At 45.6% G+C, this 21,375-nt stretch overlaps 45 non-coding genes across 45 annotated transcripts; all 45 read right to left on the bottom strand.

Moving 5' to 3' along the window:
- Window positions 1-7,699: 7,699 nt before the first annotated feature.
- Window positions 7,700-7,818, bottom strand: LOC137492109 (5S ribosomal RNA). Its single transcript, XR_011012081.1, has one exon. It is a non-coding gene; the product is annotated as a 5S ribosomal RNA (ribosomal RNA).
- Window positions 7,819-7,876: 58 nt separating this feature from the next.
- LOC137492108 (5S ribosomal RNA) lies at window positions 7,877-7,995 on the bottom strand. Its single transcript, XR_011012080.1, has one exon. It is a non-coding gene; the product is annotated as a 5S ribosomal RNA (ribosomal RNA).
- Window positions 7,996-8,053: 58 nt separating this feature from the next.
- Window positions 8,054-8,172, bottom strand: LOC137492107 (5S ribosomal RNA). Its single transcript, XR_011012079.1, has one exon. It is a non-coding gene; the product is annotated as a 5S ribosomal RNA (ribosomal RNA).
- Window positions 8,173-8,230: 58 nt separating this feature from the next.
- LOC137492106 (5S ribosomal RNA) lies at window positions 8,231-8,349 on the bottom strand. Its single transcript, XR_011012078.1, has one exon. It is a non-coding gene; the product is annotated as a 5S ribosomal RNA (ribosomal RNA).
- Window positions 8,350-8,407: 58 nt separating this feature from the next.
- LOC137492104 (5S ribosomal RNA) lies at window positions 8,408-8,526 on the bottom strand. Its single transcript, XR_011012076.1, has one exon. It is a non-coding gene; the product is annotated as a 5S ribosomal RNA (ribosomal RNA).
- A 58-nt stretch (window positions 8,527-8,584) lies between these two features.
- On the bottom strand, window positions 8,585-8,703 carry LOC137493649 (5S ribosomal RNA). The gene has a single exon (XR_011013624.2). It is a non-coding gene; the product is annotated as a 5S ribosomal RNA (ribosomal RNA).
- Window positions 8,704-8,761: 58 nt separating this feature from the next.
- LOC137492103 (5S ribosomal RNA) lies at window positions 8,762-8,880 on the bottom strand. The gene has a single exon (XR_011012075.1). It is a non-coding gene; the product is annotated as a 5S ribosomal RNA (ribosomal RNA).
- A 58-nt stretch (window positions 8,881-8,938) lies between these two features.
- On the bottom strand, window positions 8,939-9,057 carry LOC137492102 (5S ribosomal RNA). Its single transcript, XR_011012074.1, has one exon. It is a non-coding gene; the product is annotated as a 5S ribosomal RNA (ribosomal RNA).
- Window positions 9,058-9,115: 58 nt separating this feature from the next.
- On the bottom strand, window positions 9,116-9,234 carry LOC137492101 (5S ribosomal RNA). Its single transcript, XR_011012073.1, has one exon. It is a non-coding gene; the product is annotated as a 5S ribosomal RNA (ribosomal RNA).
- Window positions 9,235-9,292: 58 nt separating this feature from the next.
- On the bottom strand, window positions 9,293-9,411 carry LOC137492100 (5S ribosomal RNA). Its single transcript, XR_011012072.1, has one exon. It is a non-coding gene; the product is annotated as a 5S ribosomal RNA (ribosomal RNA).
- Window positions 9,412-9,469: 58 nt separating this feature from the next.
- Window positions 9,470-9,588, bottom strand: LOC137492099 (5S ribosomal RNA). Its single transcript, XR_011012071.1, has one exon. It is a non-coding gene; the product is annotated as a 5S ribosomal RNA (ribosomal RNA).
- A 58-nt stretch (window positions 9,589-9,646) lies between these two features.
- Window positions 9,647-9,765, bottom strand: LOC137492098 (5S ribosomal RNA). Its single transcript, XR_011012070.1, has one exon. It is a non-coding gene; the product is annotated as a 5S ribosomal RNA (ribosomal RNA).
- Window positions 9,766-9,823: 58 nt separating this feature from the next.
- LOC137492097 (5S ribosomal RNA) lies at window positions 9,824-9,942 on the bottom strand. The gene has a single exon (XR_011012069.1). It is a non-coding gene; the product is annotated as a 5S ribosomal RNA (ribosomal RNA).
- Window positions 9,943-10,000: 58 nt separating this feature from the next.
- LOC137492096 (5S ribosomal RNA) lies at window positions 10,001-10,119 on the bottom strand. Its single transcript, XR_011012068.1, has one exon. It is a non-coding gene; the product is annotated as a 5S ribosomal RNA (ribosomal RNA).
- A 58-nt stretch (window positions 10,120-10,177) lies between these two features.
- On the bottom strand, window positions 10,178-10,296 carry LOC137492095 (5S ribosomal RNA). Its single transcript, XR_011012067.1, has one exon. It is a non-coding gene; the product is annotated as a 5S ribosomal RNA (ribosomal RNA).
- Window positions 10,297-10,354: 58 nt separating this feature from the next.
- On the bottom strand, window positions 10,355-10,473 carry LOC137492093 (5S ribosomal RNA). Its single transcript, XR_011012065.1, has one exon. It is a non-coding gene; the product is annotated as a 5S ribosomal RNA (ribosomal RNA).
- Window positions 10,474-10,531: 58 nt separating this feature from the next.
- Window positions 10,532-10,650, bottom strand: LOC137492092 (5S ribosomal RNA). The gene has a single exon (XR_011012064.1). It is a non-coding gene; the product is annotated as a 5S ribosomal RNA (ribosomal RNA).
- A 58-nt stretch (window positions 10,651-10,708) lies between these two features.
- Window positions 10,709-10,827, bottom strand: LOC137493648 (5S ribosomal RNA). The gene has a single exon (XR_011013623.2). It is a non-coding gene; the product is annotated as a 5S ribosomal RNA (ribosomal RNA).
- Window positions 10,828-10,885: 58 nt separating this feature from the next.
- Window positions 10,886-11,004, bottom strand: LOC137492091 (5S ribosomal RNA). Its single transcript, XR_011009257.2, has one exon. It is a non-coding gene; the product is annotated as a 5S ribosomal RNA (ribosomal RNA).
- A 58-nt stretch (window positions 11,005-11,062) lies between these two features.
- Window positions 11,063-11,181, bottom strand: LOC137489902 (5S ribosomal RNA). The gene has a single exon (XR_011009264.2). It is a non-coding gene; the product is annotated as a 5S ribosomal RNA (ribosomal RNA).
- A 58-nt stretch (window positions 11,182-11,239) lies between these two features.
- On the bottom strand, window positions 11,240-11,358 carry LOC137489899 (5S ribosomal RNA). Its single transcript, XR_011009261.2, has one exon. It is a non-coding gene; the product is annotated as a 5S ribosomal RNA (ribosomal RNA).
- Window positions 11,359-11,416: 58 nt separating this feature from the next.
- LOC137489896 (5S ribosomal RNA) lies at window positions 11,417-11,535 on the bottom strand. Its single transcript, XR_011009258.2, has one exon. It is a non-coding gene; the product is annotated as a 5S ribosomal RNA (ribosomal RNA).
- A 58-nt stretch (window positions 11,536-11,593) lies between these two features.
- On the bottom strand, window positions 11,594-11,712 carry LOC137492086 (5S ribosomal RNA). The gene has a single exon (XR_011012058.1). It is a non-coding gene; the product is annotated as a 5S ribosomal RNA (ribosomal RNA).
- A 58-nt stretch (window positions 11,713-11,770) lies between these two features.
- LOC137492085 (5S ribosomal RNA) lies at window positions 11,771-11,889 on the bottom strand. Its single transcript, XR_011012057.1, has one exon. It is a non-coding gene; the product is annotated as a 5S ribosomal RNA (ribosomal RNA).
- A 58-nt stretch (window positions 11,890-11,947) lies between these two features.
- Window positions 11,948-12,066, bottom strand: LOC137492084 (5S ribosomal RNA). Its single transcript, XR_011012056.1, has one exon. It is a non-coding gene; the product is annotated as a 5S ribosomal RNA (ribosomal RNA).
- Window positions 12,067-12,124: 58 nt separating this feature from the next.
- On the bottom strand, window positions 12,125-12,243 carry LOC137492083 (5S ribosomal RNA). The gene has a single exon (XR_011012055.1). It is a non-coding gene; the product is annotated as a 5S ribosomal RNA (ribosomal RNA).
- Window positions 12,244-18,052: 5,809 nt separating this feature from the next.
- Window positions 18,053-18,171, bottom strand: LOC137492081 (5S ribosomal RNA). The gene has a single exon (XR_011012053.1). It is a non-coding gene; the product is annotated as a 5S ribosomal RNA (ribosomal RNA).
- Window positions 18,172-18,229: 58 nt separating this feature from the next.
- LOC137492080 (5S ribosomal RNA) lies at window positions 18,230-18,348 on the bottom strand. Its single transcript, XR_011012052.1, has one exon. It is a non-coding gene; the product is annotated as a 5S ribosomal RNA (ribosomal RNA).
- A 58-nt stretch (window positions 18,349-18,406) lies between these two features.
- On the bottom strand, window positions 18,407-18,525 carry LOC141382290 (5S ribosomal RNA). The gene has a single exon (XR_012403218.1). It is a non-coding gene; the product is annotated as a 5S ribosomal RNA (ribosomal RNA).
- A 58-nt stretch (window positions 18,526-18,583) lies between these two features.
- On the bottom strand, window positions 18,584-18,702 carry LOC137492078 (5S ribosomal RNA). The gene has a single exon (XR_011012050.1). It is a non-coding gene; the product is annotated as a 5S ribosomal RNA (ribosomal RNA).
- A 58-nt stretch (window positions 18,703-18,760) lies between these two features.
- LOC137492077 (5S ribosomal RNA) lies at window positions 18,761-18,879 on the bottom strand. The gene has a single exon (XR_011012049.1). It is a non-coding gene; the product is annotated as a 5S ribosomal RNA (ribosomal RNA).
- Window positions 18,880-18,937: 58 nt separating this feature from the next.
- On the bottom strand, window positions 18,938-19,056 carry LOC137492076 (5S ribosomal RNA). The gene has a single exon (XR_011012048.1). It is a non-coding gene; the product is annotated as a 5S ribosomal RNA (ribosomal RNA).
- A 58-nt stretch (window positions 19,057-19,114) lies between these two features.
- Window positions 19,115-19,233, bottom strand: LOC137492075 (5S ribosomal RNA). Its single transcript, XR_011012047.2, has one exon. It is a non-coding gene; the product is annotated as a 5S ribosomal RNA (ribosomal RNA).
- Window positions 19,234-19,291: 58 nt separating this feature from the next.
- Window positions 19,292-19,410, bottom strand: LOC137492074 (5S ribosomal RNA). The gene has a single exon (XR_011012046.1). It is a non-coding gene; the product is annotated as a 5S ribosomal RNA (ribosomal RNA).
- Window positions 19,411-19,468: 58 nt separating this feature from the next.
- Window positions 19,469-19,587, bottom strand: LOC137492073 (5S ribosomal RNA). Its single transcript, XR_011012045.1, has one exon. It is a non-coding gene; the product is annotated as a 5S ribosomal RNA (ribosomal RNA).
- A 58-nt stretch (window positions 19,588-19,645) lies between these two features.
- LOC137492072 (5S ribosomal RNA) lies at window positions 19,646-19,764 on the bottom strand. Its single transcript, XR_011012044.1, has one exon. It is a non-coding gene; the product is annotated as a 5S ribosomal RNA (ribosomal RNA).
- A 58-nt stretch (window positions 19,765-19,822) lies between these two features.
- LOC137492070 (5S ribosomal RNA) lies at window positions 19,823-19,941 on the bottom strand. The gene has a single exon (XR_011012042.1). It is a non-coding gene; the product is annotated as a 5S ribosomal RNA (ribosomal RNA).
- Window positions 19,942-19,999: 58 nt separating this feature from the next.
- LOC137492069 (5S ribosomal RNA) lies at window positions 20,000-20,118 on the bottom strand. Its single transcript, XR_011012041.1, has one exon. It is a non-coding gene; the product is annotated as a 5S ribosomal RNA (ribosomal RNA).
- Window positions 20,119-20,176: 58 nt separating this feature from the next.
- LOC137492068 (5S ribosomal RNA) lies at window positions 20,177-20,295 on the bottom strand. The gene has a single exon (XR_011012040.1). It is a non-coding gene; the product is annotated as a 5S ribosomal RNA (ribosomal RNA).
- A 58-nt stretch (window positions 20,296-20,353) lies between these two features.
- Window positions 20,354-20,472, bottom strand: LOC137492067 (5S ribosomal RNA). The gene has a single exon (XR_011012039.1). It is a non-coding gene; the product is annotated as a 5S ribosomal RNA (ribosomal RNA).
- A 58-nt stretch (window positions 20,473-20,530) lies between these two features.
- Window positions 20,531-20,649, bottom strand: LOC137492066 (5S ribosomal RNA). Its single transcript, XR_011012038.1, has one exon. It is a non-coding gene; the product is annotated as a 5S ribosomal RNA (ribosomal RNA).
- A 58-nt stretch (window positions 20,650-20,707) lies between these two features.
- LOC137493510 (5S ribosomal RNA) lies at window positions 20,708-20,826 on the bottom strand. The gene has a single exon (XR_011013482.2). It is a non-coding gene; the product is annotated as a 5S ribosomal RNA (ribosomal RNA).
- Window positions 20,827-20,884: 58 nt separating this feature from the next.
- LOC137492065 (5S ribosomal RNA) lies at window positions 20,885-21,003 on the bottom strand. Its single transcript, XR_011012037.1, has one exon. It is a non-coding gene; the product is annotated as a 5S ribosomal RNA (ribosomal RNA).
- A 58-nt stretch (window positions 21,004-21,061) lies between these two features.
- LOC137493926 (5S ribosomal RNA) lies at window positions 21,062-21,180 on the bottom strand. Its single transcript, XR_011013901.2, has one exon. It is a non-coding gene; the product is annotated as a 5S ribosomal RNA (ribosomal RNA).
- A 58-nt stretch (window positions 21,181-21,238) lies between these two features.
- Window positions 21,239-21,357, bottom strand: LOC137492064 (5S ribosomal RNA). The gene has a single exon (XR_011012036.1). It is a non-coding gene; the product is annotated as a 5S ribosomal RNA (ribosomal RNA).
- Between the last annotated feature and the right edge of the window lie 18 nt (window positions 21,358-21,375).

Raw genomic sequence — 21,375 nt, 5'->3', positions numbered from 1 at the left:
TCAGTGTGAGGACGTGGTCCGCGAATGGGTAGGCTTGCGGGTTCAAGGCTTCCAAAGGCTCGGGGGGCGTCGGACCTCCGGCCGCTCCTCGTCTGGGGGCCTAGTGTCGATGGTGCAGGAGGCGACCTGGTTCTCCTCTTCCTCCTCCTCTCTTCCCCCCTCCTCAACTCCCGGTAGAGGTGCGTGAATTGGACCAGGGTAGACCTCATCTTGTCCACTTGCTTGCCGAGGTCTGTGAGCTGGGCCTGTATGTGCTTTGTAGCACGCCTGCAGCCGGGGTTGGCGAAAGGACAGCTAGCCTCTAGGCCGTCCGAGTCCCGCTCCTCCTCGGAGGACGACGCTAGCTGAGACATGACGGGAACCGCCGGCTGGGTGGACAGCAGCCATTGCAATTTCCGAGCCACTTTCTGACAATTGGCTCTTACCATAGCCTCTATCCAGCCCGAGGCCGAGAACTCTGCATGCCGCTTCAAGTGCCTGTCTAGGCGGGCTGGCATTCTGCGACAGCCGGGCATGGGGTCCTCCGCATGTCCACGCGACCAGCACGAGTAATAGCCCCTTCTCATCCGAGTTGGTCAACTTGTGGACGGGCTGTAAGGTGAGGCGAGAGGCGGCTGTAGTCGTTGAGGCACAGCTCACATTCGGACATGACCATGCAAGACCAAAGCTGAAGGGGAAAGAGACCCACACGCCACGTGCAGCGGTTCAAAAGAGGGCGGAGCCGGCATCCACTTTTGCGTCATGGATCTTTCTCTTAAAGGGGAAAGACACCCCCCCCCGCGGGGTGGAAACCGATGCCTACGAGATCCATTTGGTTCAATGCCTCTCTTGTTACGACTCAAGGGGGAGGGGGGTGTCCAGGGGGGCGAGCTGGCGGGCTGAGCGGCAGACATGCTCTGGGTCAAAGCCAGACGGGCCATCTGAGTCCTCACCCACGGATAGAGGCGGGAAGGGGGGGAAGTTGTGTGCGGAGGGACACCCCCACACCTCCCTGAAAGCATGCCCTGGACAGGGAGGAAACAACCACACCCATAGAGGCTGACCCATTGGTGCTTGGGGGCCGGGGTGGGGGCCTAACCCCTGGGGCGTCACACGAGCTCCTATCGCTCAGTATCAGAGGGGTTCAGCAGCAAGACTGTCAGAAACTAAGTCCGGGATTTCTCACGTTCCCTGAAAACCTGACGGCAGGTCAGAGAATTTTGGCATCGGGCAAATATCTCCAGGCGCGGGACGTCCCCACTGGTAACCCGGGAAGGGTGGTCTCTTGTCGGACATGACTTGGTGGGCTTGGGCCTGGGTCTAATCAACGCCCCCTGTGAGCACCTGCTGGCACGTTTTCTCTTTTGGAACTTTCTCACTCCAGATGCATAAATGGTGCCGCTGGTGACCAATGCTGGAGCCACTGGCCTCCAAGGCCCCATGTCACACGCTCTGCCCAGGGACCCCCCACCCAGGGACACGCCTCCTGGGGCTGCTGGCCTGCCCTTAGACCCCTGGTTTGTTCAACCTGTAAAGCCAAAATTATTCCAAGTCTTGTTTTTTTCACCTTCACCGAAAACAGAGCGGCAGGTCAGAGAAACTCAGCATTGCACATGCATCTCCAGGCGCGGGACATGCCGGGAAAGCTCATTTCAGCAATGGCTTGGTGAGCTGGGGCCTGGGTTTCATTAACTCCACCGAAAAGCGCATTGTTTCCACCTGCCGTTCCACAGACAGAACGAGTTCCCGCCGGAGCTTAAGCCATATGCATAAACGGTGCCACTGGTAACCCTACAGGGGCCACACAGCACGCACCTGTCTTGCCTAGGCTCGGGCACTCCGACCTGGGGCTGCGTTTGATGCCTTTGGACCCTGGTTCCTCGCCTGCACCAGGGTCATAGCACGCACCTGCCTTGCCCAGGCTTAGGCACTCCTACCTGGGGCTGCGTTTGATGCCTTTTGGCCCTGGTTCTTCACCTGCACCAGGGTCATAGTGCGCACCTGCCTTGCCCAGGCTCGGGTACTCCTACCTGGGGCTACGTTTGATGCCTTTTGCCCCTGGTTCCTTGCCTGCACAAGGGTCATAGCACGCACCTGCCTTGCCCGGGCTCGGGCACTCCTACCTGGCAGCGTTTGATACCTTTGGACCCTGGTTCCTTGCCTGCACAAGGGTCATAGCGCGCACCTGCCTTGCCCGGGTGCGCCTCTGGGGGCTGCTGGCCTGCCCTTAGACCCCTGTTTCGTTTAACAGCTAAAGCCAAAATTATTTTAAGTCCCGTTTTTTTCACCTTCACTGAAAACCTAACGGCAGGTCAGAGAACCCCAGCGTCGCGCATGCATTTCCAGGCGGGGGACATGCTGAGAAAGGTGGTCTCTATTCGGGAAGGTCATGGTGGGCTTGGGCCTGGGTCTAACCAACTTCCCCGGTGATCGCATCCATAAGTTTGCCAGCGGTTGTTCCAAAGACCCACCATCCCCCTCAAACTGACTTTGTCGTGCTAGTGACCCACCATCCCCTCAAACTGACTTTGTCGTGCTAGAGACCCACCATCCCCCTCAAACTGACTTTGTCGTGCTAGAGACCCACCATCCTCCTCAAACTGACTTTGTCGTGCTAGAGACCCACCATCCCCCTCAAACTGACTTTGTCATGCTAGTGACCCACCATCCCCTCAAACAGACTTTGTCATGCTAGAGACCCACCATCCCCCTCAAACTGACTTTGTCGTGCTAGTGACCCACCATCCCCTCAAACTGACTTTGTCGTGCTAGAGACCCACCATCCCCCTCAAACTGACTTTGTCGTGCTAGAGACCCACCATCCCCCTCAAACTGACTTTTGTAGTGCTAGTGACCCACCATTCCCTCAAATTGACTTTGTCGTGCTAGAGACCCACCATCCCCCTCAAACTGACTTTGTCGTGCTAGAGACCCACCATCCCTCAAATGAGTGTTCTATTCCAAACAGAAAAAATGCATGTCGTATACCAAATTGAATTTTTTTACGAATTTTTAAAACTTTTTTTACTCAAAATAGCAACGCACCAACAATGCGCCTTAACACACTAATCAAACATTTTTGTTTAATAAGTTTTCTTGTATTACCCATGTTTCCTCCATCTATGTGATCAGCTAGTTCCCATCAGGTTTTTAGAAATCTCTTCTATTCTGTTGTGAGAGTAATTGTGTCAGTCCTGAAATCACAAAGTACTTTTTAAAAGCTGTATTAGTTTGACGATACAGTGAAAGTATGTACTAATGTTCCTGCTGAAAAACACAGCTTAAAATTGTCTAAACTGGTTGGCAGGTTTAAGCTGTTTTTCCACAAGGGGTTTCAATTCGTGTTTGACAGTACAGTAGATATTTTAGGCTATTTACTACACGACCTCCTAATAAACATTGATAACAAAACATTGTCATTAAAAGCTAAAAATTTTATAAACAAAAGCCCATTACTATGCCAAGGCGCTAACAGAGTTTTTACACACTCTAACCATCACTATAAAATAAATATTCAACACAAATGTCAATTACCAGTAAGAAAAGAGTCGGGAACAGCTGTATGTAATATTCAAGTACTTTTAAGGACTAAACTTACCTGAAATTGGCGAAAGCAGCCGCATGAGCAGCTTTGTTGACAGCCAGATTGAGTGCCGTTGCTTAGGGATTAGAGTGTCGACTCCAAAATATTCCAACGTATCTATTCCTCAATGGACATTGTGCTGGAATTGACTTGAAGACAAGAATCGACTCCCAGAGACGAGTCTGTTTTTTTTTTTAACCCTCCAGAATGAAGCAGTTACACGCTACACTACAGTTGTAACGCTCATTCAGAGCACGATGAACATCGAAGACAAGTTTTATGCATTTGCTTTTCTACAGAATGTTAGGCTTACACACATCAACAAATTACATGTAAATGTATCAACTTATAACAGCATAATACTCAGTATTCACTACTCATGAGTACTTTTAAAAGGGCTACTTTTTACTCCTACTTTGAGTAATATTTACAACAGGTACATTTACTCTACTCTCACTATATTTTTTTATGCAAGTAATGGTACTTTTACTTAAGTATGCTTTCTCAGTACTCTTTCCACCACTGCCGGTGGGAAACAATCTTTCCTGACCAACCTGTCGAGATGTCCTGCGCCTGGAAGTACGTGCCTGATGCCAAATGCCTTAGACCTGCCATCAGGATTTTGGGGACGGCGTGAAATTGTGGACTTTGTTTGTTGATAGTTGTGCGGTTAAACAAACCAGGGGGTTCTAAGGCCAGGCTGGTCTGCCTGAACAGGTGTGTCCATTTCCCGTGAGCCTTCGGCCGCACCTCTTGGCACGATTGGGAAAAAAGCAGGGGCTCTAAGGCCAGGCTGATCTGCCCAAGCAGGTGCATCTGTTTCCCGCGAGCCTTTGGTTGCGCATCCTGGCTCAATGGGAAAGAAGCAGGGGTCTATGGCCAAGCCATCTGCCCGAGCAGTTGCATCCGTTTCTGGCGAGCATTTGGTCGTGCATCCCGGCATGGTTGGGAAAGAACCAAGGGGTCTGTACGTAGACTAGCTGCCCCAGCAAACACGTTCGAACCCTGCCAACCGAGCAAGGTTAACACAGAACTCCTATATCCTCTGTTGCTAGAACTACGCGTCATTGGTGCACCCCAGCCACCTCAAAATTTGAGCACTGCCATAGGTAGTGGAACTTGGAAAGGCTGGTGCACCCCTGCTGTCTGAACCACAGTATATTAAGGTGGTGGAGAGGGTGGTGCCCCAGAGCCAGGTGGGTCACCAACAGAACAACTAGCACATGCTTTTTCTCTAAGTCCATATTCCCGGGCTTAAAAGTGGGGTGCTTGGGCACTGCTGGAGAACAGGTGTCAATCACGAGAACCCTGTGGGGCTGGCGATGGCCCCAGAAAGGGTGTGGGTCCCTAGGCAGAAGGGGTGTGATTTGTGGGATATTGAGCTCAGTGGTTCCAGCCCCCCTAACGTGGACCCTGGCTCCCTGGGAAGGGTGTGGGTCCCCGGGCAAGCTTTGGTCAAGTGAGAGCTAGTTCAGTGAGTTTGCAGGGTGGTGGGTCTTTCTAGCAAGCGTCTGGAACGACTAGGCCAGTTTGTGGGATTGTTGGTCTTTCTAGCGAGCTATCATGGTCCAGTTGGAAGATGGCTGGTCTAATGACTGGTGGGCACAATGACGCCCACTAAATGTCCTGAAAAAGTGCATGTTCGATCAGGTTCTACGATTCTTTTTGAAAAAGGGAAAAGCCGTGCAAAAGCTCCCATGGCTGGCGCAGTAAAGCTGCCCAAAAAGGTGTGTGTGTTTGGTGGGGTTCTACTAAACCCTTTGAAAAAGGAAAAGCAGTGCTCAAGCTTCAGCGGCTGGTGCAGTAAAGCTGCCCAAAACGGTGCGTGTTCGATAGGGCTCATACCATCCCTTTGTGGAAAAGAGAAGGAAAAAAAGCTGTGCAAAAGCTCCCATGGCTGGCACAGTAAAGCTGCCAAAATAGTGCGTGTTCGATGGGGCTCATACCATCCCTTTGTGGGAAAGAGAAAGAAAAAGGCTGTGTAAAAGCTCCGACGGCTGGCGCAGTAAAGCTGCCCAAACGGTGCGTTGTTCCTTGGACACACATGGTTCCGTTGAAAGAGGAATGGGGAAATCCCCCAAAAGTAGTTACAGCTTATCCATGCATTGGACCAAGGGGATCTTGAAGGTATCGGTTTATACCCCTGGTTCAGGGGTGGATGTTTTCCCCTTTAAGAAGTGTCACCAGCGTCATGACTCGGAAGTGGATGCCTCTGCCGCCTCCTTTTAAACCATTCCCCTCAGTGTGTAAGTCTTTCCCTGCAGCATTGATCTTGGATGGTCATGGCTGAATGTACGCTCTGCTTCAGTCTACAGCCGGCTCTTGTCGCACCTGTTAGCGGTTGACAAGGTGACAAACTCGGAAGAGAAGAGGCTTTTGCTCTCGCTCAGCGCTGGCAATAAGGACACACGTAAGATGCTGTGCCGGGTGCCCAGCTGTTGCAGAACACCGGCCCGTCTAGACAGACACCTGAAGCAGCACACAGAGCTCTCTGCCTCTGGCCGGAAAAAGGCCATGGGAAGAGCAAAGCATCGAAAAGTGACTCAGGAGTTGTTGCTCAGGAGTAGTTGCGTGGTTGCAATCGAATTAATGGGCGGTTCCTGTGGTGTCTCGGTTACCGTGGTCGGAAGACGATGATTGGGAACCAGTTGGCCCAGAAGCCGAGCGTCTGTGTGCTGAACCTTGCTGCATGCTTACTACAGAGTGCATCCAGTCCCAGCTCAAAGATCTCAGCAAGCTGGTGGGGGGGGGGGAGAGGAGGAGAAGGTAGTCTCCTGCTCAGCCGGCACCACTTCCCCGACCCGGCCCCCAGGCAAGGGGTGGCCAAAGATCCTACACCCCCCAGACCTCTGGAAGCCTACGTCTCACAAAAGTACTCCTACCCGGACCATGTTCCCGCCCTGAGTTGAGTATAGTTATGGCACTTTTCTGTTGGGCTGGTGGGGGTATATCATCAAGGCTGACTTTTGACTTTCGTCCCATTTCTTCAGACCTGCTCTTGGAAGAGATTGAGGGTTATAAACTGGAAAGTGAGTCCACTGGCCGTCTGCAAAACGTCTCATCCAAACTGACGAGAATCGAGTCAAGTCAAGAGTTTTATTTGTCACATAAATAATAATATAAAGTATGACCAGCAGTGAATGAAGGTCATGTCCGCTCCAGAGGCAAGTATAGATAAACAAAAATTAAATAATAAGAAGAAAAATATGTGCAAAAAATAATGATAAAATTATACAAAGTAATAAGAATAGCAGCAATATGAGGTAGCTTATAGATATGACTAATACAGTGATATATACGTAGAGTCAAGTGATGTATAACACCGGGTTAGAATTTAGAAGCCTGATGGCCTGGGGAAAGAAGCTCCTCCTAAGTCTCTCAGTTTTTGCCATCAAGCTACGGAAAAGCTTACCAGATGGAAGCAAAGTGGATAGGTAATTACCAGGGTGATTTAAGTCCTTACAGATTTTAACAGTTCTATTTTTACAGCGTTTGAGATGGATGTCCTGCTAGGAGGGGAGAGCAGACATTGAGATGCGCTCAGCTAATCGCACAACTCTTTGAAGTGCTTTGCGGTCCTGGTTTGAGCTGTTTCCATACCACATTGAGATACATTGAGCCAATACGCTTTCTATGGTCCCTGAATAGAAAGTTTTTAGGATTGATCAAGGCGTTCCTAGGGTATATGGAAAGGCTAAGTGGATCTAGAGAACTTCTTTTTTCTCAACGAGCCAGTGGGAATCCGAGCTTGGTACACAGCAGATTTTAAGCTCTCTTTTACAGAATATGCTGGCACATTGTGGTGCACGAGGTGAGAACCAAGCAGGTGAAAGAAGGCAGACTGATCTCCAAGGCCAGCCTGGTAGCCAGCCGCTGACACCAGACTGCTGGAAGAAAAATCCCTGCCCTTCAAGGTGAATAATGAGACCCCCGGTGGAAACTGACTTTTTTTTTTTTTTTTTTTTTTTAGCACACCAACAGCTTAAGACAGCTATTTAAAACAGGCGCAGCACCAGGGAAGGACGCAGCTCAGCTGGCATCGACACAGCATCGACAGAAACAATGCCCTTGAAGGCGAGAAAAAATAATGGCAGCGAAGCTGTGACACGGGGAAGTCTATCAGCAAGCACTTCGAAAAGCTTACAGCACCTGGTATTCCCAGGCGGTCTCCCATCCAAGTACTAACCAGGCCCGACCCTGCTTTACTTCCGAGTTCAGATGAGATCGGGCATTTCCAGGGTGGTATGGCCGTAAGCGAAAGAGGCTGTCAAGCGTTGGCTATTTAAATCAGCTGCCAAATGAAGCACTTCGAAAAGCTTACAGCACCTGGTATTCCCAGGCGGTCTCCCATCCAAGTACTAACCAGGCCCGACCCTGCTTTACTTCCGAGTTCAGATGAGATCGGGCATTTCCAGGGTGGTATGGCCGTAAGCGAAAGAGGCTGTCAAGCGTTGGCTATTTAAATCAGCTGCCAAATGAAGCACTTCAAAAAGCTTACAGCACCTGGTATTCCCAGGCGGTCTCCCATCCAAGTACTAACCAGGCCCGACCCTGCTTTACTTCCGAGTTCAGATGAGATCGGGCATTTCCAGGGTGGTATGGCCGTAAGCGAAAGAGGCTGTCAAGCGTTGGCTATTTAAATCAGCTGCCAAATGAAGCACTTCGAAAAGCTTACAGCACCTGGTATTCCCAGGCGGTCTCCCATCCAAGTACTAACCAGGCCCGACCCTGCTTTACTTCCGAGTTCAGATGAGATCGGGCATTTCCAGGGTGGTATGGCCGTAAGCGAAAGAGGCTGTCAAGCGTTGGCTATTTAAATCAGCTGCCAAATGAAGCACTTCAAAAAGCTTACAGCACCTGGTATTCCCAGGCGGTCTCCCATCCAAGTACTAACCAGGCCCGACCCTGCTTTACTTCCGAGTTCAGATGAGATCGGGCATTTCCAGGGTGGTATGGCCGTAAGCGAAAGAGGCTGTCAAGCGTTGGCTATTTAAATCAGCTGCCAAATGAAGCACTTCGAAAAGCTTACAGCACCTGGTATTCCCAGGCGGTCTCCCATCCAAGTACTAACCAGGCCCGACCCTGCTTTACTTCCGAGTTCAGATGAGATCGGGCATTTCCAGGGTGGTATGGCCGTAAGCGAAAGAGGCTGTCAAGCGTTGGCTATTTAAATCAGCTGCCAAATGAAGCACTTCAAAAAGCTTACAGCACCTGGTATTCCCAGGCGGTCTCCCATCCAAGTACTAACCAGGCCCGACCCTGCTTTACTTCCGAGTTCAGATGAGATCGGGCATTTCCAGGGTGGTATGGCCGTAAGCGAAAGAGGCTGTCAAGCGTTGGCTATTTAAATCAGCTGCCAAATGAAGCACTTCGAAAAGCTTACAGCACCTGGTATTCCCAGGCGGTCTCCCATCCAAGTACTAACCAGGCCCGACCCTGCTTTACTTCCGAGTTCAGATGAGATCGGGCATTTCCAGGGTGGTATGGCCGTAAGCGAAAGAAGCTGTCAAGCGTTGGCTATTTAAATCAGCTGCCAAATGAAGCACTTCAAAAAGCTTACAGCACCTGGTATTCCCAGGCGGTCTCCCATCCAAGTACTAACCAGGCCCGACCCTGCTTTACTTCCGAGTTCAGATGAGATCGGGCATTTCCAGGGTGGTATGGCCGTAAGCGAAAGAGGCTGTCAAGCGTTGGCTATTTAAATCAGCTGCCAAATGAAGCACTTCGAAAAGCTTACAGCACCTGGTATTCCCAGGCGGTCTCCCATCCAAGTACTAACCAGGCCCGACCCTGCTTTACTTCCGAGTTCAGATGAGATCGGGCATTTCCAGGGTGGTATGGCCGTAAGCGAAAGAGGCTGTCAAGCGTTGGCTATTTAAATCAGCTGCCAAATGAAGCACTTCGAAAAGCTTACAGCACCTGGTATTCCCAGGCGGTCTCCCATCCAAGTACTAACCAGGCCCGACCCTGCTTTACTTCCGAGTTCAGATGAGATCGGGCATTTCCAGGGTGGTATGGCCGTAAGCGAAAGAGGCTGTCAAGCGTTGGCTATTTAAATCAGCTGCCAAATGAAGCACTTCAAAAAGCTTACAGCACCTGGTATTCCCAGGCGGTCTCCCATCCAAGTACTAACCAGGCCCGACCCTGCTTTACTTCCGAGTTCAGATGAGATCGGGCATTTCCAGGGTGGTATGGCCGTAAGCGAAAGAGGCTGTCAAGCGTTGGCTATTTAAATCAGCTGCCAAATGAAGCACTTCGAAAAGCTTACAGCACCTGGTATTCCCAGGCGGTCTCCCATCCAAGTACTAACCAGGCCCGACCCTGCTTTACTTCCGAGTTCAGATGAGATCGGGCATTTCCAGGGTGGTATGGCCGTAAGCGAAAGAGGCTGTCAAGCGTTGGCTATTTAAATCAGCTGCCAAATGAAGCACTTCAAAAAGCTTACAGCACCTGGTATTCCCAGGCGGTCTCCCATCCAAGTACTAACCAGGCCCGACCCTGCTTTACTTCCGAGTTCAGATGAGATCGGGCATTTCCAGGGTGGTATGGCCGTAAGCGAAAGAGGCTGTCAAGCGTTGGCTATTTAAATCAGCTGCCAAATGAAGCACTTCGAAAAGCTTACAGCACCTGGTATTCCCAGGCGGTCTCCCATCCAAGTACTAACCAGGCCCGACCCTGCTTTACTTCCGAGTTCAGATGAGATCGGGCATTTCCAGGGTGGTATGGCCGTAAGCGAAAGAGGCTGTCAAGCGTTGGCTATTTAAATCAGCTGCCAAATGAAGCACTTCAAAAAGCTTACAGCACCTGGTATTCCCAGGCGGTCTCCCATCCAAGTACTAACCAGGCCCGACCCTGCTTTACTTCCGAGTTCAGATGAGATCGGGCATTTCCAGGGTGGTATGGCCGTAAGCGAAAGAGGCTGTCAAGCGTTGGCTATTTAAATCAGCTGCCAAATGAAGCACTTCGAAAAGCTTACAGCACCTGGTATTCCCAGGCGGTCTCCCATCCAAGTACTAACCAGGCCCGACCCTGCTTTACTTCCGAGTTCAGATGAGATCGGGCATTTCCAGGGTGGTATGGCCGTAAGCGAAAGAGGCTGTCAAGCGTTGGCTATTTAAATCAGCTGCCAAATGAAGCACTTCAAAAAGCTTACAGCACCTGGTATTCCCAGGCGGTCTCCCATCCAAGTACTAACCAGGCCCGACCCTGCTTTACTTCCGAGTTCAGATGAGATCGGGCATTTCCAGGGTGGTATGGCCGTAAGCGAAAGAGGCTGTCAAGCGTTGGCTATTTAAATCAGCTGCCAAATGAAGCACTTCGAAAAGCTTACAGCACCTGGTATTCCCAGGCGGTCTCCCATCCAAGTACTAACCAGGCCCGACCCTGCTTTACTTCCGAGTTCAGATGAGATCGGGCATTTCCAGGGTGGTATGGCCGTAAGCGAAAGAAGCTGTCAAGCGTTGGCTATTTAAATCAGCTGCCAAATGAAGCACTTCAAAAAGCTTACAGCACCTGGTATTCCCAGGCGGTCTCCCATCCAAGTACTAACCAGGCCCGACCCTGCTTTACTTCCGAGTTCAGATGAGATCGGGCATTTCCAGGGTGGTATGGCCGTAAGCGAAAGAGGCTGTCAAGCGTTGGCTATTTAAATCAGCTGCCAAATGAAGCACTTCGAAAAGCTTACAGCACCTGGTATTCCCAGGCGGTCTCCCATCCAAGTACTAACCAGGCCCGACCCTGCTTTACTTCCGAGTTCAGATGAGATCGGGCATTTCCAGGGTGGTATGGCCGTAAGCGAAAGAGGCTGTCAAGCGTTGGCTATTTAAATCAGCTGCCAAATGAAGCACTTCGAAAAGCTTACAGCACCTGGTATTCCCAGGCGGTCTCCCATCCAAGTACTAACCAGGCCCGACCCTGCTTTACTTCCGAGTTCAGATGAGATCGGGCATTTCCAGGGTGGTATGGCCGTAAGCGAAAGAGGCTGTCAAGCGTTGGCTATTTAAATCAGCTGCCAAATGAAGCACTTCAAAAAGCTTACAGCACCTGGTATTCCCAGGCGGTCTCCCATCCAAGTACTAACCAGGCCCGACCCTGCTTTACTTCCGAGTTCAGATGAGATCGGGCATTTCCAGGGTGGTATGGCCGTAAGCGAAAGAGGCTGTCAAGCGTTGGCTATTTAAATCAGCTGCCAAATGAAGCACTTCGAAAAGCTTACAGCACCTGGTATTCCCAGGCGGTCTCCCATCCAAGTACTAACCAGGCCCGACCCTGCTTTACTTCCGAGTTCAGATGAGATCGGGCATTTCCAGGGTGGTATGGCCGTAAGCGAAAGAGGCTGTCAAGCGTTGGCTATTTAAATCAGCTGCCAAATGAAGCACTTCAAAAAGCTTACAGCACCTGGTATTCCCAGGCGGTCTCCCATCCAAGTACTAACCAGGCCCGACCCTGCTTTACTTCCGAGTTCAGATGAGATCGGGCATTTCCAGGGTGGTATGGCCGTAAGCGAAAGAGGCTGTCAAGCGTTGGCTATTTAAATCAGCTGCCAAATGAAGCACTTCGAAAAGCTTACAGCACCTGGTATTCCCAGGCGGTCTCCCATCCAAGTACTAACCAGGCCCGACCCTGCTTTACTTCCGAGTTCAGATGAGATCGGGCATTTCCAGGGTGGTATGGCCGTAAGCGAAAGAGGCTGTCAAGCGTTGGCTATTTAAATCAGCTGCCAAATGAAGCACTTCAAAAAGCTTACAGCACCTGGTATTCCCAGGCGGTCTCCCATCCAAGTACTAACCAGGCCCGACCCTGCTTTACTTCCGAGTTCAGATGAGATCGGGCATTTCTTTTTTTTTTTTTTTTTTTTTTTTTTTTTTTTTTTTTTTTTTATATCAAAAATTAAAAACAGTTACATTCAGGTAATAATACATTTACATTATATAAAGCCATTTGAACATATGTATTCCCATTTAAAAAGTCTTTTTCAAATACATCAATCTTGTCATTCATGTTACAGTAATAGAAAAGAGTATTAAGCAGTTCAGACATTTTTCTTTGAAACAATTTACACACAGACAATTTGCCATTCTTTTGTTTAACAATATTCCTTCTATTCCATATCACATTTCTTGCAACTGTTAAAAAGAAGTTTATGAACCTTGTGTTTTTACCTTCTGTTTTACAACCAAATAAAAATAATGTTTCCCATTCCTCATCAACAACTTCATTTTCAATCCCCATTTCATTTAGCATTTCTTTAATTTTTCCAATAAAACATTTTAACTCTTTGCATTTAAAAAACAAATGTAGTATACCTTCATCTTCTTCATTACAAACTTTACATCTTGCATCATTTGCCAAACCTATTTTACACAATCTCATTTCACTTAATATACAGTTTTGTCTTAAAATGTAATCAAAATTCTCTAAAACGGGACTTTTCCACCAAGCTCTTACATGTTGCCATATTTCCTTCTTTTCAATATTGGGATATAATCTTTTCCAGTACTCTTCTGCTTTGGGTGTAACAAAAACATCTTTACGTAAACAAGAATAGAACATTTTCAGTATACCATCTTTAAAAGCATATTGATTTTCTTTAAAGTTTATCACCCTTCCTTCATCGCTGTGCATTTCAAATTTATTTTCTATAATTTCTTTCCATTCTTTTGGTATATTTTTTTTCAAGTTGTTAAGCTGCTTTTCAATAACTCTTTTAGTTTCGTTTTCATAGTTTTCTATTATTGCATCTTTTATTACGTGCGCCTGTACATAACCAGGTATCACTTCATATAAAATATCTTTAATTTGCTTTATTCCTGCATTAAACCATTTCTTATAAAAAATAGTATTATTCCCTTCTTTAATGTATTCATTTAAAAACAGTGGCTGCTTTAAAATCTCTTCTTTACTAAATGAACAATCAATATGCTTTCTAAAATCTCCCCATGCTTTAATAACCTCTTTATAGAATTCTGGAACTTTATTCATCATATTCTCTTTGGGCTTCATCCATAATATATATTCTTGCATTTCCCCACATTTATTTAAAAAATACCTCATCACATCTTTCCATACATGTTTTTCTTCTTTCCAATATTTATTTACAGTTTTAATTCTTATGCTTTTCATTCTGATTAGAGGATCAATTAAACCTAAGCCTCCTTCTTCAACTTTACCAATTATGGTGTCATAAGCTATTTTGGAAGGTTTTCCATCCCATAAGAAATCTAAAACAATAGCTTTTATCTTTTTATACACACTCATTGGCAAACTCACTGTACCTAAAACATACCACATTTTTGATAAAAATAAGGAATTTAAAACTAAAACTTTCCCCTTTAAAAACAAACCTCTTAATTTCCAGAAATGTAATCTTTTCTCCATTCCCTTTAAAACTTCCTCCCACATTAAATTCCTTGTTTCATTTTCATTTTCACCAACCCTTATACCTAAAATTTTCATATCAACTTTCTCCTCTTTAAATTTGATTTTTTCTGGTAAAACATTTATTTTTCCCAGTCTCATGTATTTAGTTTTTTCCTTATTAATTTTTGCTCCTGTTCCATTGCAATATCTGTTTAAAATTTCCTCTGCTTTTTCAATACTTTTAATATCTTTTACTATTAAAGTAGTATCATCAGCATACTGAAATATTTTGTGTTCTAAGTCTGTTCCTTTTATACATAATCCTCGTATTTGCGTTTCATTATCAATTGCTAATCCTAATGTTTCAGATACAAGTGTGTATAATAGTGCTGACATTGGACATCCTTGTCTTATTGATCTTGTTATTTTAAAATCTTTAGTTAAAAAACCATTTACTTTTATACAGCTTGTTATATCTGCATATAAACATTTTATCCATTGTAAGTATCTTTCTCCAAAACCAAATCTCTCCATTACATCCATCATATATTTGTGTTCCACTCTATCAAAAGCTTTTTCTAAATCGACACTGATTATATATCCTGTTTCTTTTTCCTCTCTCATATACCATATTATATCTCTTATATTGTTTATGACATCAGTTATGTCTCTTTTTAGAACTGCATATGCTTGATTTGTTTTGATTATGTTAGGTACAACTACTTTCAATCTATTAGCTAAAACCTTTGCTAAAATTTTATAGTCCGTGTTCAGCATGCTTAAGGGTCGATAATTTTTTAAGTCTCCTTTGTCTCCATTTCTTTTATAAATCATTTTCACCATTCCTTTCTTCATACTATTAGTTAACTCCCCTTTTTCATAAATATCACTGTATATTTCATTTAAAATAGGAATTAAAACATTTTTAAAAACTTTATAAAACTCAACTGGTAGTCCATCTATTCCTGGACTTTTCCCATTTCTCGACTGATCAATAGCTGTTTCTATTTCTAAATCTGTTATCTCACTCTCACACATTTCCTTGTCCTCTTTATTTAATTTTGCTGTTATTTTTTCTAATAAAAAATGTTCATCATTTAAATTAACTCCATTTTCTGTAAATAATTCCTTATAAAATCGTCTAGTTTCATTTAAAATTCCCTCTTTGTCTTCTACAGTTTTCCCATCTTGTGTTTTTATACATTTTATTACAGCTGCTCTCTGTCTTGTTTTTTCTAATTCATAAAAGTATTTTGTACTTCTTTCTCCTTCTACAATGTCTTTAGCTCTGCTTCTAATAATTACTCCTTTACACTTTTCTTCTTCAATTTTCTTCAGCTTTTCCTGTAATTCAATTATTTTGTCAACATTTATCCCATTTACTTTACTCATTTCTTCATTCCATTCTTTTCTAATTTTATTTTCTTTGAATTTTTTGGCCTTTTGTATTTTTTCTGATATATTTATTGAGTATTCTTTTATTCTATTTTTCAGATTATCCCACCATAAACCTGTTTCTGTTTCAAACATTTCATCATTTACACTATTAATTATTATATTTTCTATATTCATTTTATAACTTTCTATTTTTAACAGCTCAGTGTTAAGTATCCACACTCCGGGTCCTTTTTCAATCTCATTAAAATTCATTGTTATCCATAAAAAATCATGATCACTCTCACTATAGGTTTTATATAAAATTGTGTTAACATATTGTACTTCATTTTTTTTACATAAAAACAAGTCAATTCTACTTTGCTTTAAAATCCTATTTGCAATTTCTCTTCTTGAATACTCTCTTTTCATACCATTCCGCTCTCTCCATACATCTACCAAATCACATTTTCTCATCAAATTTTGTAGTTCATTCCTCCCTCTGTCTGTTCTAAAATTCATTGAGTCATCTATATCTATTCTTTGCATGGCAATATTAAAATCTCCTAAAATAAATATGTTTTCATTCTTTTCTATTAGCTTATCTATTTCCTTATAAAAGTTATATTTGTCCTTTTCCTCATTTGGTGCATGTATGTTGCATACTCTAAAACTTTTCCCACCATACAGAACTTTTACAATTATTATTCTTCCATTAGTGTCTTTATAGTCTAATTCTACTTTCTCAAAAATCCCTCTTTTTATTAAAATTGCTACTCCTCTATTCTTTTCTATATTCCCATTACTAAATATTTCACCATTCCATAATTTTCTCATTTCATTTTTAATCTCATTTTCCCACTTTGTCTCTTGTAAACATAATATATCACACTTTTTTGTTAAACACGTTAATCTTTCAAACTTTTCACATTTGGACAATCCTCTTACATTCAATGATACCACACATACATTACTCATTAGTATAATTATTGAATAAACCAATAACCACCATTCATTCTGAGTCACTGTCACTTAAACAAATGTTTCTTGCATCTCCCTTTTCAAATTTCTTCCTTTCCATTCTTTCTTTAATCTCTTCTCTTCTTATTTTTTGCCGTTGTAGAACCATTTCAATGTTTAAGCCACTTTTAGATCTTGATTTTAAATCTTTTATCTTTTTTCCTTTTTCTTTTTTTTCCAGTCCATAATTCCCCCTTTCAAAATCCATTCCTCTTACCTCATTTATTGCTCTTATTTCATTGTCCTCAGTCCTTGTTTTCTCCTGTCTCTCTTCAATGTTCAGTTCTGTAGTGTCCTCATCATATTGTTCGTCAGCAAATTGTCTATTATTTGGTTCTCCTTCTTCCTTGTTTGCTCCTTCTCCCAGTTCCATTTCTTTATCCTCTTGCTCATTTCTGTTCTCTTCTGTGTTTTTTTCTTCTCCTGTTTTGTCCTCCTTCCTTTCTGTTGCCGTATTTTCAAGTGATGCTTGTATTTCCATCCTTTCAACTTCCTCCTCTTTTTCACAGTTACATCTTGTCAATGCCCTCTCGCAGCCCTGGCACTGCGGAACTTCGCAGTCCCGCACATAATGCCCCTGCTGAAGACATCTCCTGCATGTGAAATTTGGGCAGTCTTTCTTCTCATGCTCTGTACTGGAGCAGAGTCTGCACATTTTCAGTTGATTATCATGAATCACTCTGAAATATTGCATCCCTTCTTCCGTCATGAAGCCAACATTGTACGGTAAAGATTTCACTTCTTTGGGAAATTTTACTCTGACAAAGCGTGTTCCATCTGCCACCATTGTTCCCGGATGATATTTTCTTCTTATTGGAAGTATCGGAGTTACTCCCCAATTACTTAGTTTTTGTTGTATCTCCTCATCCTGTATATAACTGGGCAAGTTCAGGAAAGATACCATTTTTTCTGTTGCACACAGCTTTTTCATCTCACATTCTTCTCCATTAATCATCAGTCCGTTTAACAATATCTCGCATTCTTTTTCACTTTCCATTGTCAGTTCAAATTCATTGTTGTTTTTTCTTCTCAGTCCAAGTAATTTGCCAATCCCGACTTTGTCTTCCACTGCTTTGATTATGTTGTTTATAGTAGAGTTTTCAATGTCTCTTACCATCATTGTTAGTGTGGCTTCCTTCTTGTACTCTCTTTGATATCTTGCTTGCTTCTTTATTTTGTTCAGCATCTGTTGTTTTTGACTTAAAGCATTCCTTTGTCCTTCAGTATTCTTTACACTTTCAATAATTGCAGTTGATTGTAGATCCCCTTTCTTTTCTTGATCGCCTCCTTTTCCTTCTTTTTTCTTTGAAACAACTGTTGCCCATGTCTCATTGCTGTTTTCTCTGGCATCTTCATTTTGAGTCCTTTCAAGCATGTTAGTAGCATTTCCTTGTTCTCTGTTCCTTTTTCCATTTGTGTCCTGTCCATTCTCTTTCTCCATAGTGTCCATTTTGTTGTTTTACTAACCCCAAAACAGTGTTACTGTTTGGGGTTAGTTAAAAATAATCTTTAACTGAAAAAACAATTAAAGTAAACTTTGTAATACAAAAACTAAAAATAAAAAACAAAACTGCCAAAATGGAAGAGCCTCTCTCTTCCTTCTGCCACCTCACACTTCCTGCAGTGCACCAACTCTAACTCACACTAGAGGGCGTGTCCAGGGTGGTATGGCCGTAAGCGAAAGAGGCTGTCAAGCGTTGGCTATTTAAATCAGCTGCCAAATGAAGCACTTCGAAAAGCTTACAGCACCTGGTATTCCCAGGCGGTCTCCCATCCAAGTACTAACCAGGCCCGACCCTGCTTTACTTCCGAGTTCAGATGAGATCGGGCATTTCCAGGGTGGTATGGCCGTAAGCGAAAGAGGCTGTCAAGCGTTGGCTATTTAAATCAGCTGCCAAATGAAGCACTTCGAAAAGCTTACAGCACCTGGTATTCCCAGGCGGTCTCCCATCCAAGTACTAACCAGGCCCGACCCTGCTTTACTTCCGAGTTCAGATGAGATCGGGCATTTCCAGGGTGGTATGGCCGTAAGCGAAAGAGGCTGTCAAGCGTTGGCTATTTAAATCAGCTGCCAAATGAAGCACTTCAAAAAGCTTACAGCACCTGGTATTCCCAGGCGGTCTCCCATCCAAGTACTAACCAGGCCCGACCCTGCTTTACTTCCGAGTTCAGATGAGATCGGGCATTTCCAGGGTGGTATGGCCGTAAGCGAAAGAGGCTGTCAAGCGTTGGCTATTTAAATCAGCTGCCAAATGAAGCACTTCGAAAAGCTTACAGCACCTGGTATTCCCAGGCGGTCTCCCATCCAAGTACTAACCAGGCCCGACCCTGCTTTACTTCCGAGTTCAGATGAGATCGGGCATTTCCAGGGTGGTATGGCCGTAAGCGAAAGAAGCTGTCAAGCGTTGGCTATTTAAATCAGCTGCCAAATGAAGCACTTCAAAAAGCTTACAGCACCTGGTATTCCCAGGCGGTCTCCCATCCAAGTACTAACCAGGCCCGACCCTGCTTTACTTCCGAGTTCAGATGAGATCGGGCATTTCCAGGGTGGTATGGCCGTAAGCGAAAGAGGCTGTCAAGCGTTGGCTATTTAAATCAGCTGCCAAATGAAGCACTTCGAAAAGCTTACAGCACCTGGTATTCCCAGGCGGTCTCCCATCCAAGTACTAACCAGGCCCGACCCTGCTTTACTTCCGAGTTCAGATGAGATCGGGCATTTCCAGGGTGGTATGGCCGTAAGCGAAAGAGGCTGTCAAGCGTTGGCTATTTAAATCAGCTGCCAAATGAAGCACTTCAAAAAGCTTACAGCACCTGGTATTCCCAGGCGGTCTCCCATCCAAGTACTAACCAGGCCCGACCCTGCTTTACTTCCGAGTTCAGATGAGATCGGGCATTTCCAGGGTGGTATGGCCGTAAGSGAAAGAGGCTGTCAAGCGTTGGCTATTTAAATCAGCTGCCAAATGAAGCACTTCGAAAAGCTTACAGCACCTGGTATTCCCAGGCGGTCTCCCATCCAAGTACTAACCAGGCCCGACCCTGCTTTACTTCCGAGTTCAGATGAGATCGGGCATTTCCAGGGTGGTATGGCCGTAAGCGAAAGAGGCTGTCAAGCGTTGGCTATTTAAATCAGCTGCCAAATGAAGCACTTCAAAAAGCTTACAGCACCTGGTATTCCCAGGCGGTCTCCCATCCAAGTACTAACCAGGCCCGACCCTGCTTTACTTCCGAGTTCAGATGAGATCGGGCATTTCCAGGGTGGTATGGCCGTAAGCGAAAGAGGCTGTCAAGCGTTGGCTATTTAAATCAGCTGCCAAATGAAGCACTTCGAAAAGCTTACAGCACCTGGTATTCCCAGGCGGTCTCCCATCCAAGTACTAACCAGGCCCGACCCTGCTTTACTTCCGAGTTCAGATGAGATCGGGCATTTCCAGGGTGGTATGGCCGTAAGCGAAAGAGGCTGTCAAGCGTTGGCTATTTAAATCAGCTGCCAAATGAAGCACTTCAAAAAGCTTACAGCACCTGGTATTCCCAGGCGGTCTCCCATCCAAGTACTAACCAGGCCCGACCCTGCTTTACTTCCGAGTTCAGATGAGATCGGGCATTTCCAGGGTGGTATGGCCGTAAGCGAAAGAGGCTGTCAAGCGTTGGCTATTTAAATCAGCTGCCAAATGWAGCACTTCGAAAAGCTTACAGCACCTGGTATTCCCAGGCGGTCTCCCATCCAAGTACTAACCAGGCCCGACCCTGCTTTACTTCCGAGTTCAGATGAGATCGGGCATTTCCAGGGTGGTATGGCCGTAAGCGAAAGAGGCTGTCAAGCGTTGGCTATTTAAATCAGCTGCCAAATGAAGCACTTCGAAAAGCTTACAGCACCTGGTATTCCCAGGCGGTCTCCCATCCAAGTACTAACCAGGCCCGACCCTGCTTTACTTCCGAGTTCAGATGAGATCGGGCATTTCCAGGGTGGTATGGCCGTAAGCGAAAGAGGCTGTCAAGCGTTGGCTATTTAAATCAGCTGCCAAATGAAGCACTTCGAAAAGCTTACAGCACCTGGTATTCCCAGGCGGTCTCCCATCCAAGTACTAACCAGGCCCGACCCTGCTTTACTTCCGAGTTCAGATGAGATCGGGCATTTCCAGGGTGGTATGGCCGTAAGCGAAAGARGCTGTCAAGCGTTGGCTATTTAAATCAGCTGCCAAATGAAGCACTTCAAAAAGCTTACAGCACCTGGTATTCCCAGGCGGTCTCCCATCCAAGTACTAACCAGGCCCGACCCTGCTTTACTTCCGAGTTCAGATGAGATCGGGCATTTCCAGGGTGGTATGGCCGTAAGCGAAAGAGGCTGTCAAGCGTTGGCTATTTAAATCAGCTGCCAAATGAAGCACTTCGAAAAGCTTACAGCACCTGGTATTCCCAGGCGGTCTCCCATCCAAGTACTAACCAGGCCCGACCCTGCTTTACTTCCGAGTTCAGATGAGATCGGGCATTTCCAGGGTGGTATGGCCGTAAGCGAAAGAGGCTGTCAAGCGTTGGCTATTTAAATCAGCTGCCAAATGAAGCACTTCGAAAAGCTTACAGCACCTGGTATTCCCAGGCGGTCTCCCATCCAAGTACTAACCAGGCCCGACCCTGCTTTACTTCCGAGTTCAGATGAGATCGGGCATTTCCAGGGTGGTATGGCCGTAAGCGAAAGAGGCTGTCAAGCGTTGGCTATTTAAATCAGCTGCCAAATGAAGCACTTCGAAAAGCTTACAGCACCTGGTATTCCCAGGCGGTCTCCCATCCAAGTACTAACCAGGCCCGACCCTGCTTTACTTCCGAGTTCAGATGAGATCGGGCATTTCCAGGGTGGTATGGCCGTAAGCGAAAGAGGCTGTCAAGCGTTGGCTATTTAAATCAGCTGCCAAATGAAGCACTTCGAAAAGCTTACAGCACCTGGTATTCCCAGGCGGTCTCCCATCCAAGTACTAACCAGGCCCGACCCTGCTTTACTTCCGAGTTCAGATGAGATCGGGCATTTCCAGGGTGGTATGGCCGTAAGCGAAAGAGGCTGTCAAGCG

This window comes from Danio rerio, chromosome 4 (assembly GCF_049306965.1).
Source record: "Danio rerio strain Tuebingen ecotype United States chromosome 4, GRCz12tu, whole genome shotgun sequence".
Lineage (NCBI taxonomy): Eukaryota > Metazoa > Chordata > Actinopteri > Cypriniformes > Danionidae > Danio > Danio rerio.
This window is presented reverse-complemented; position numbering and strand designations above follow the sequence as displayed.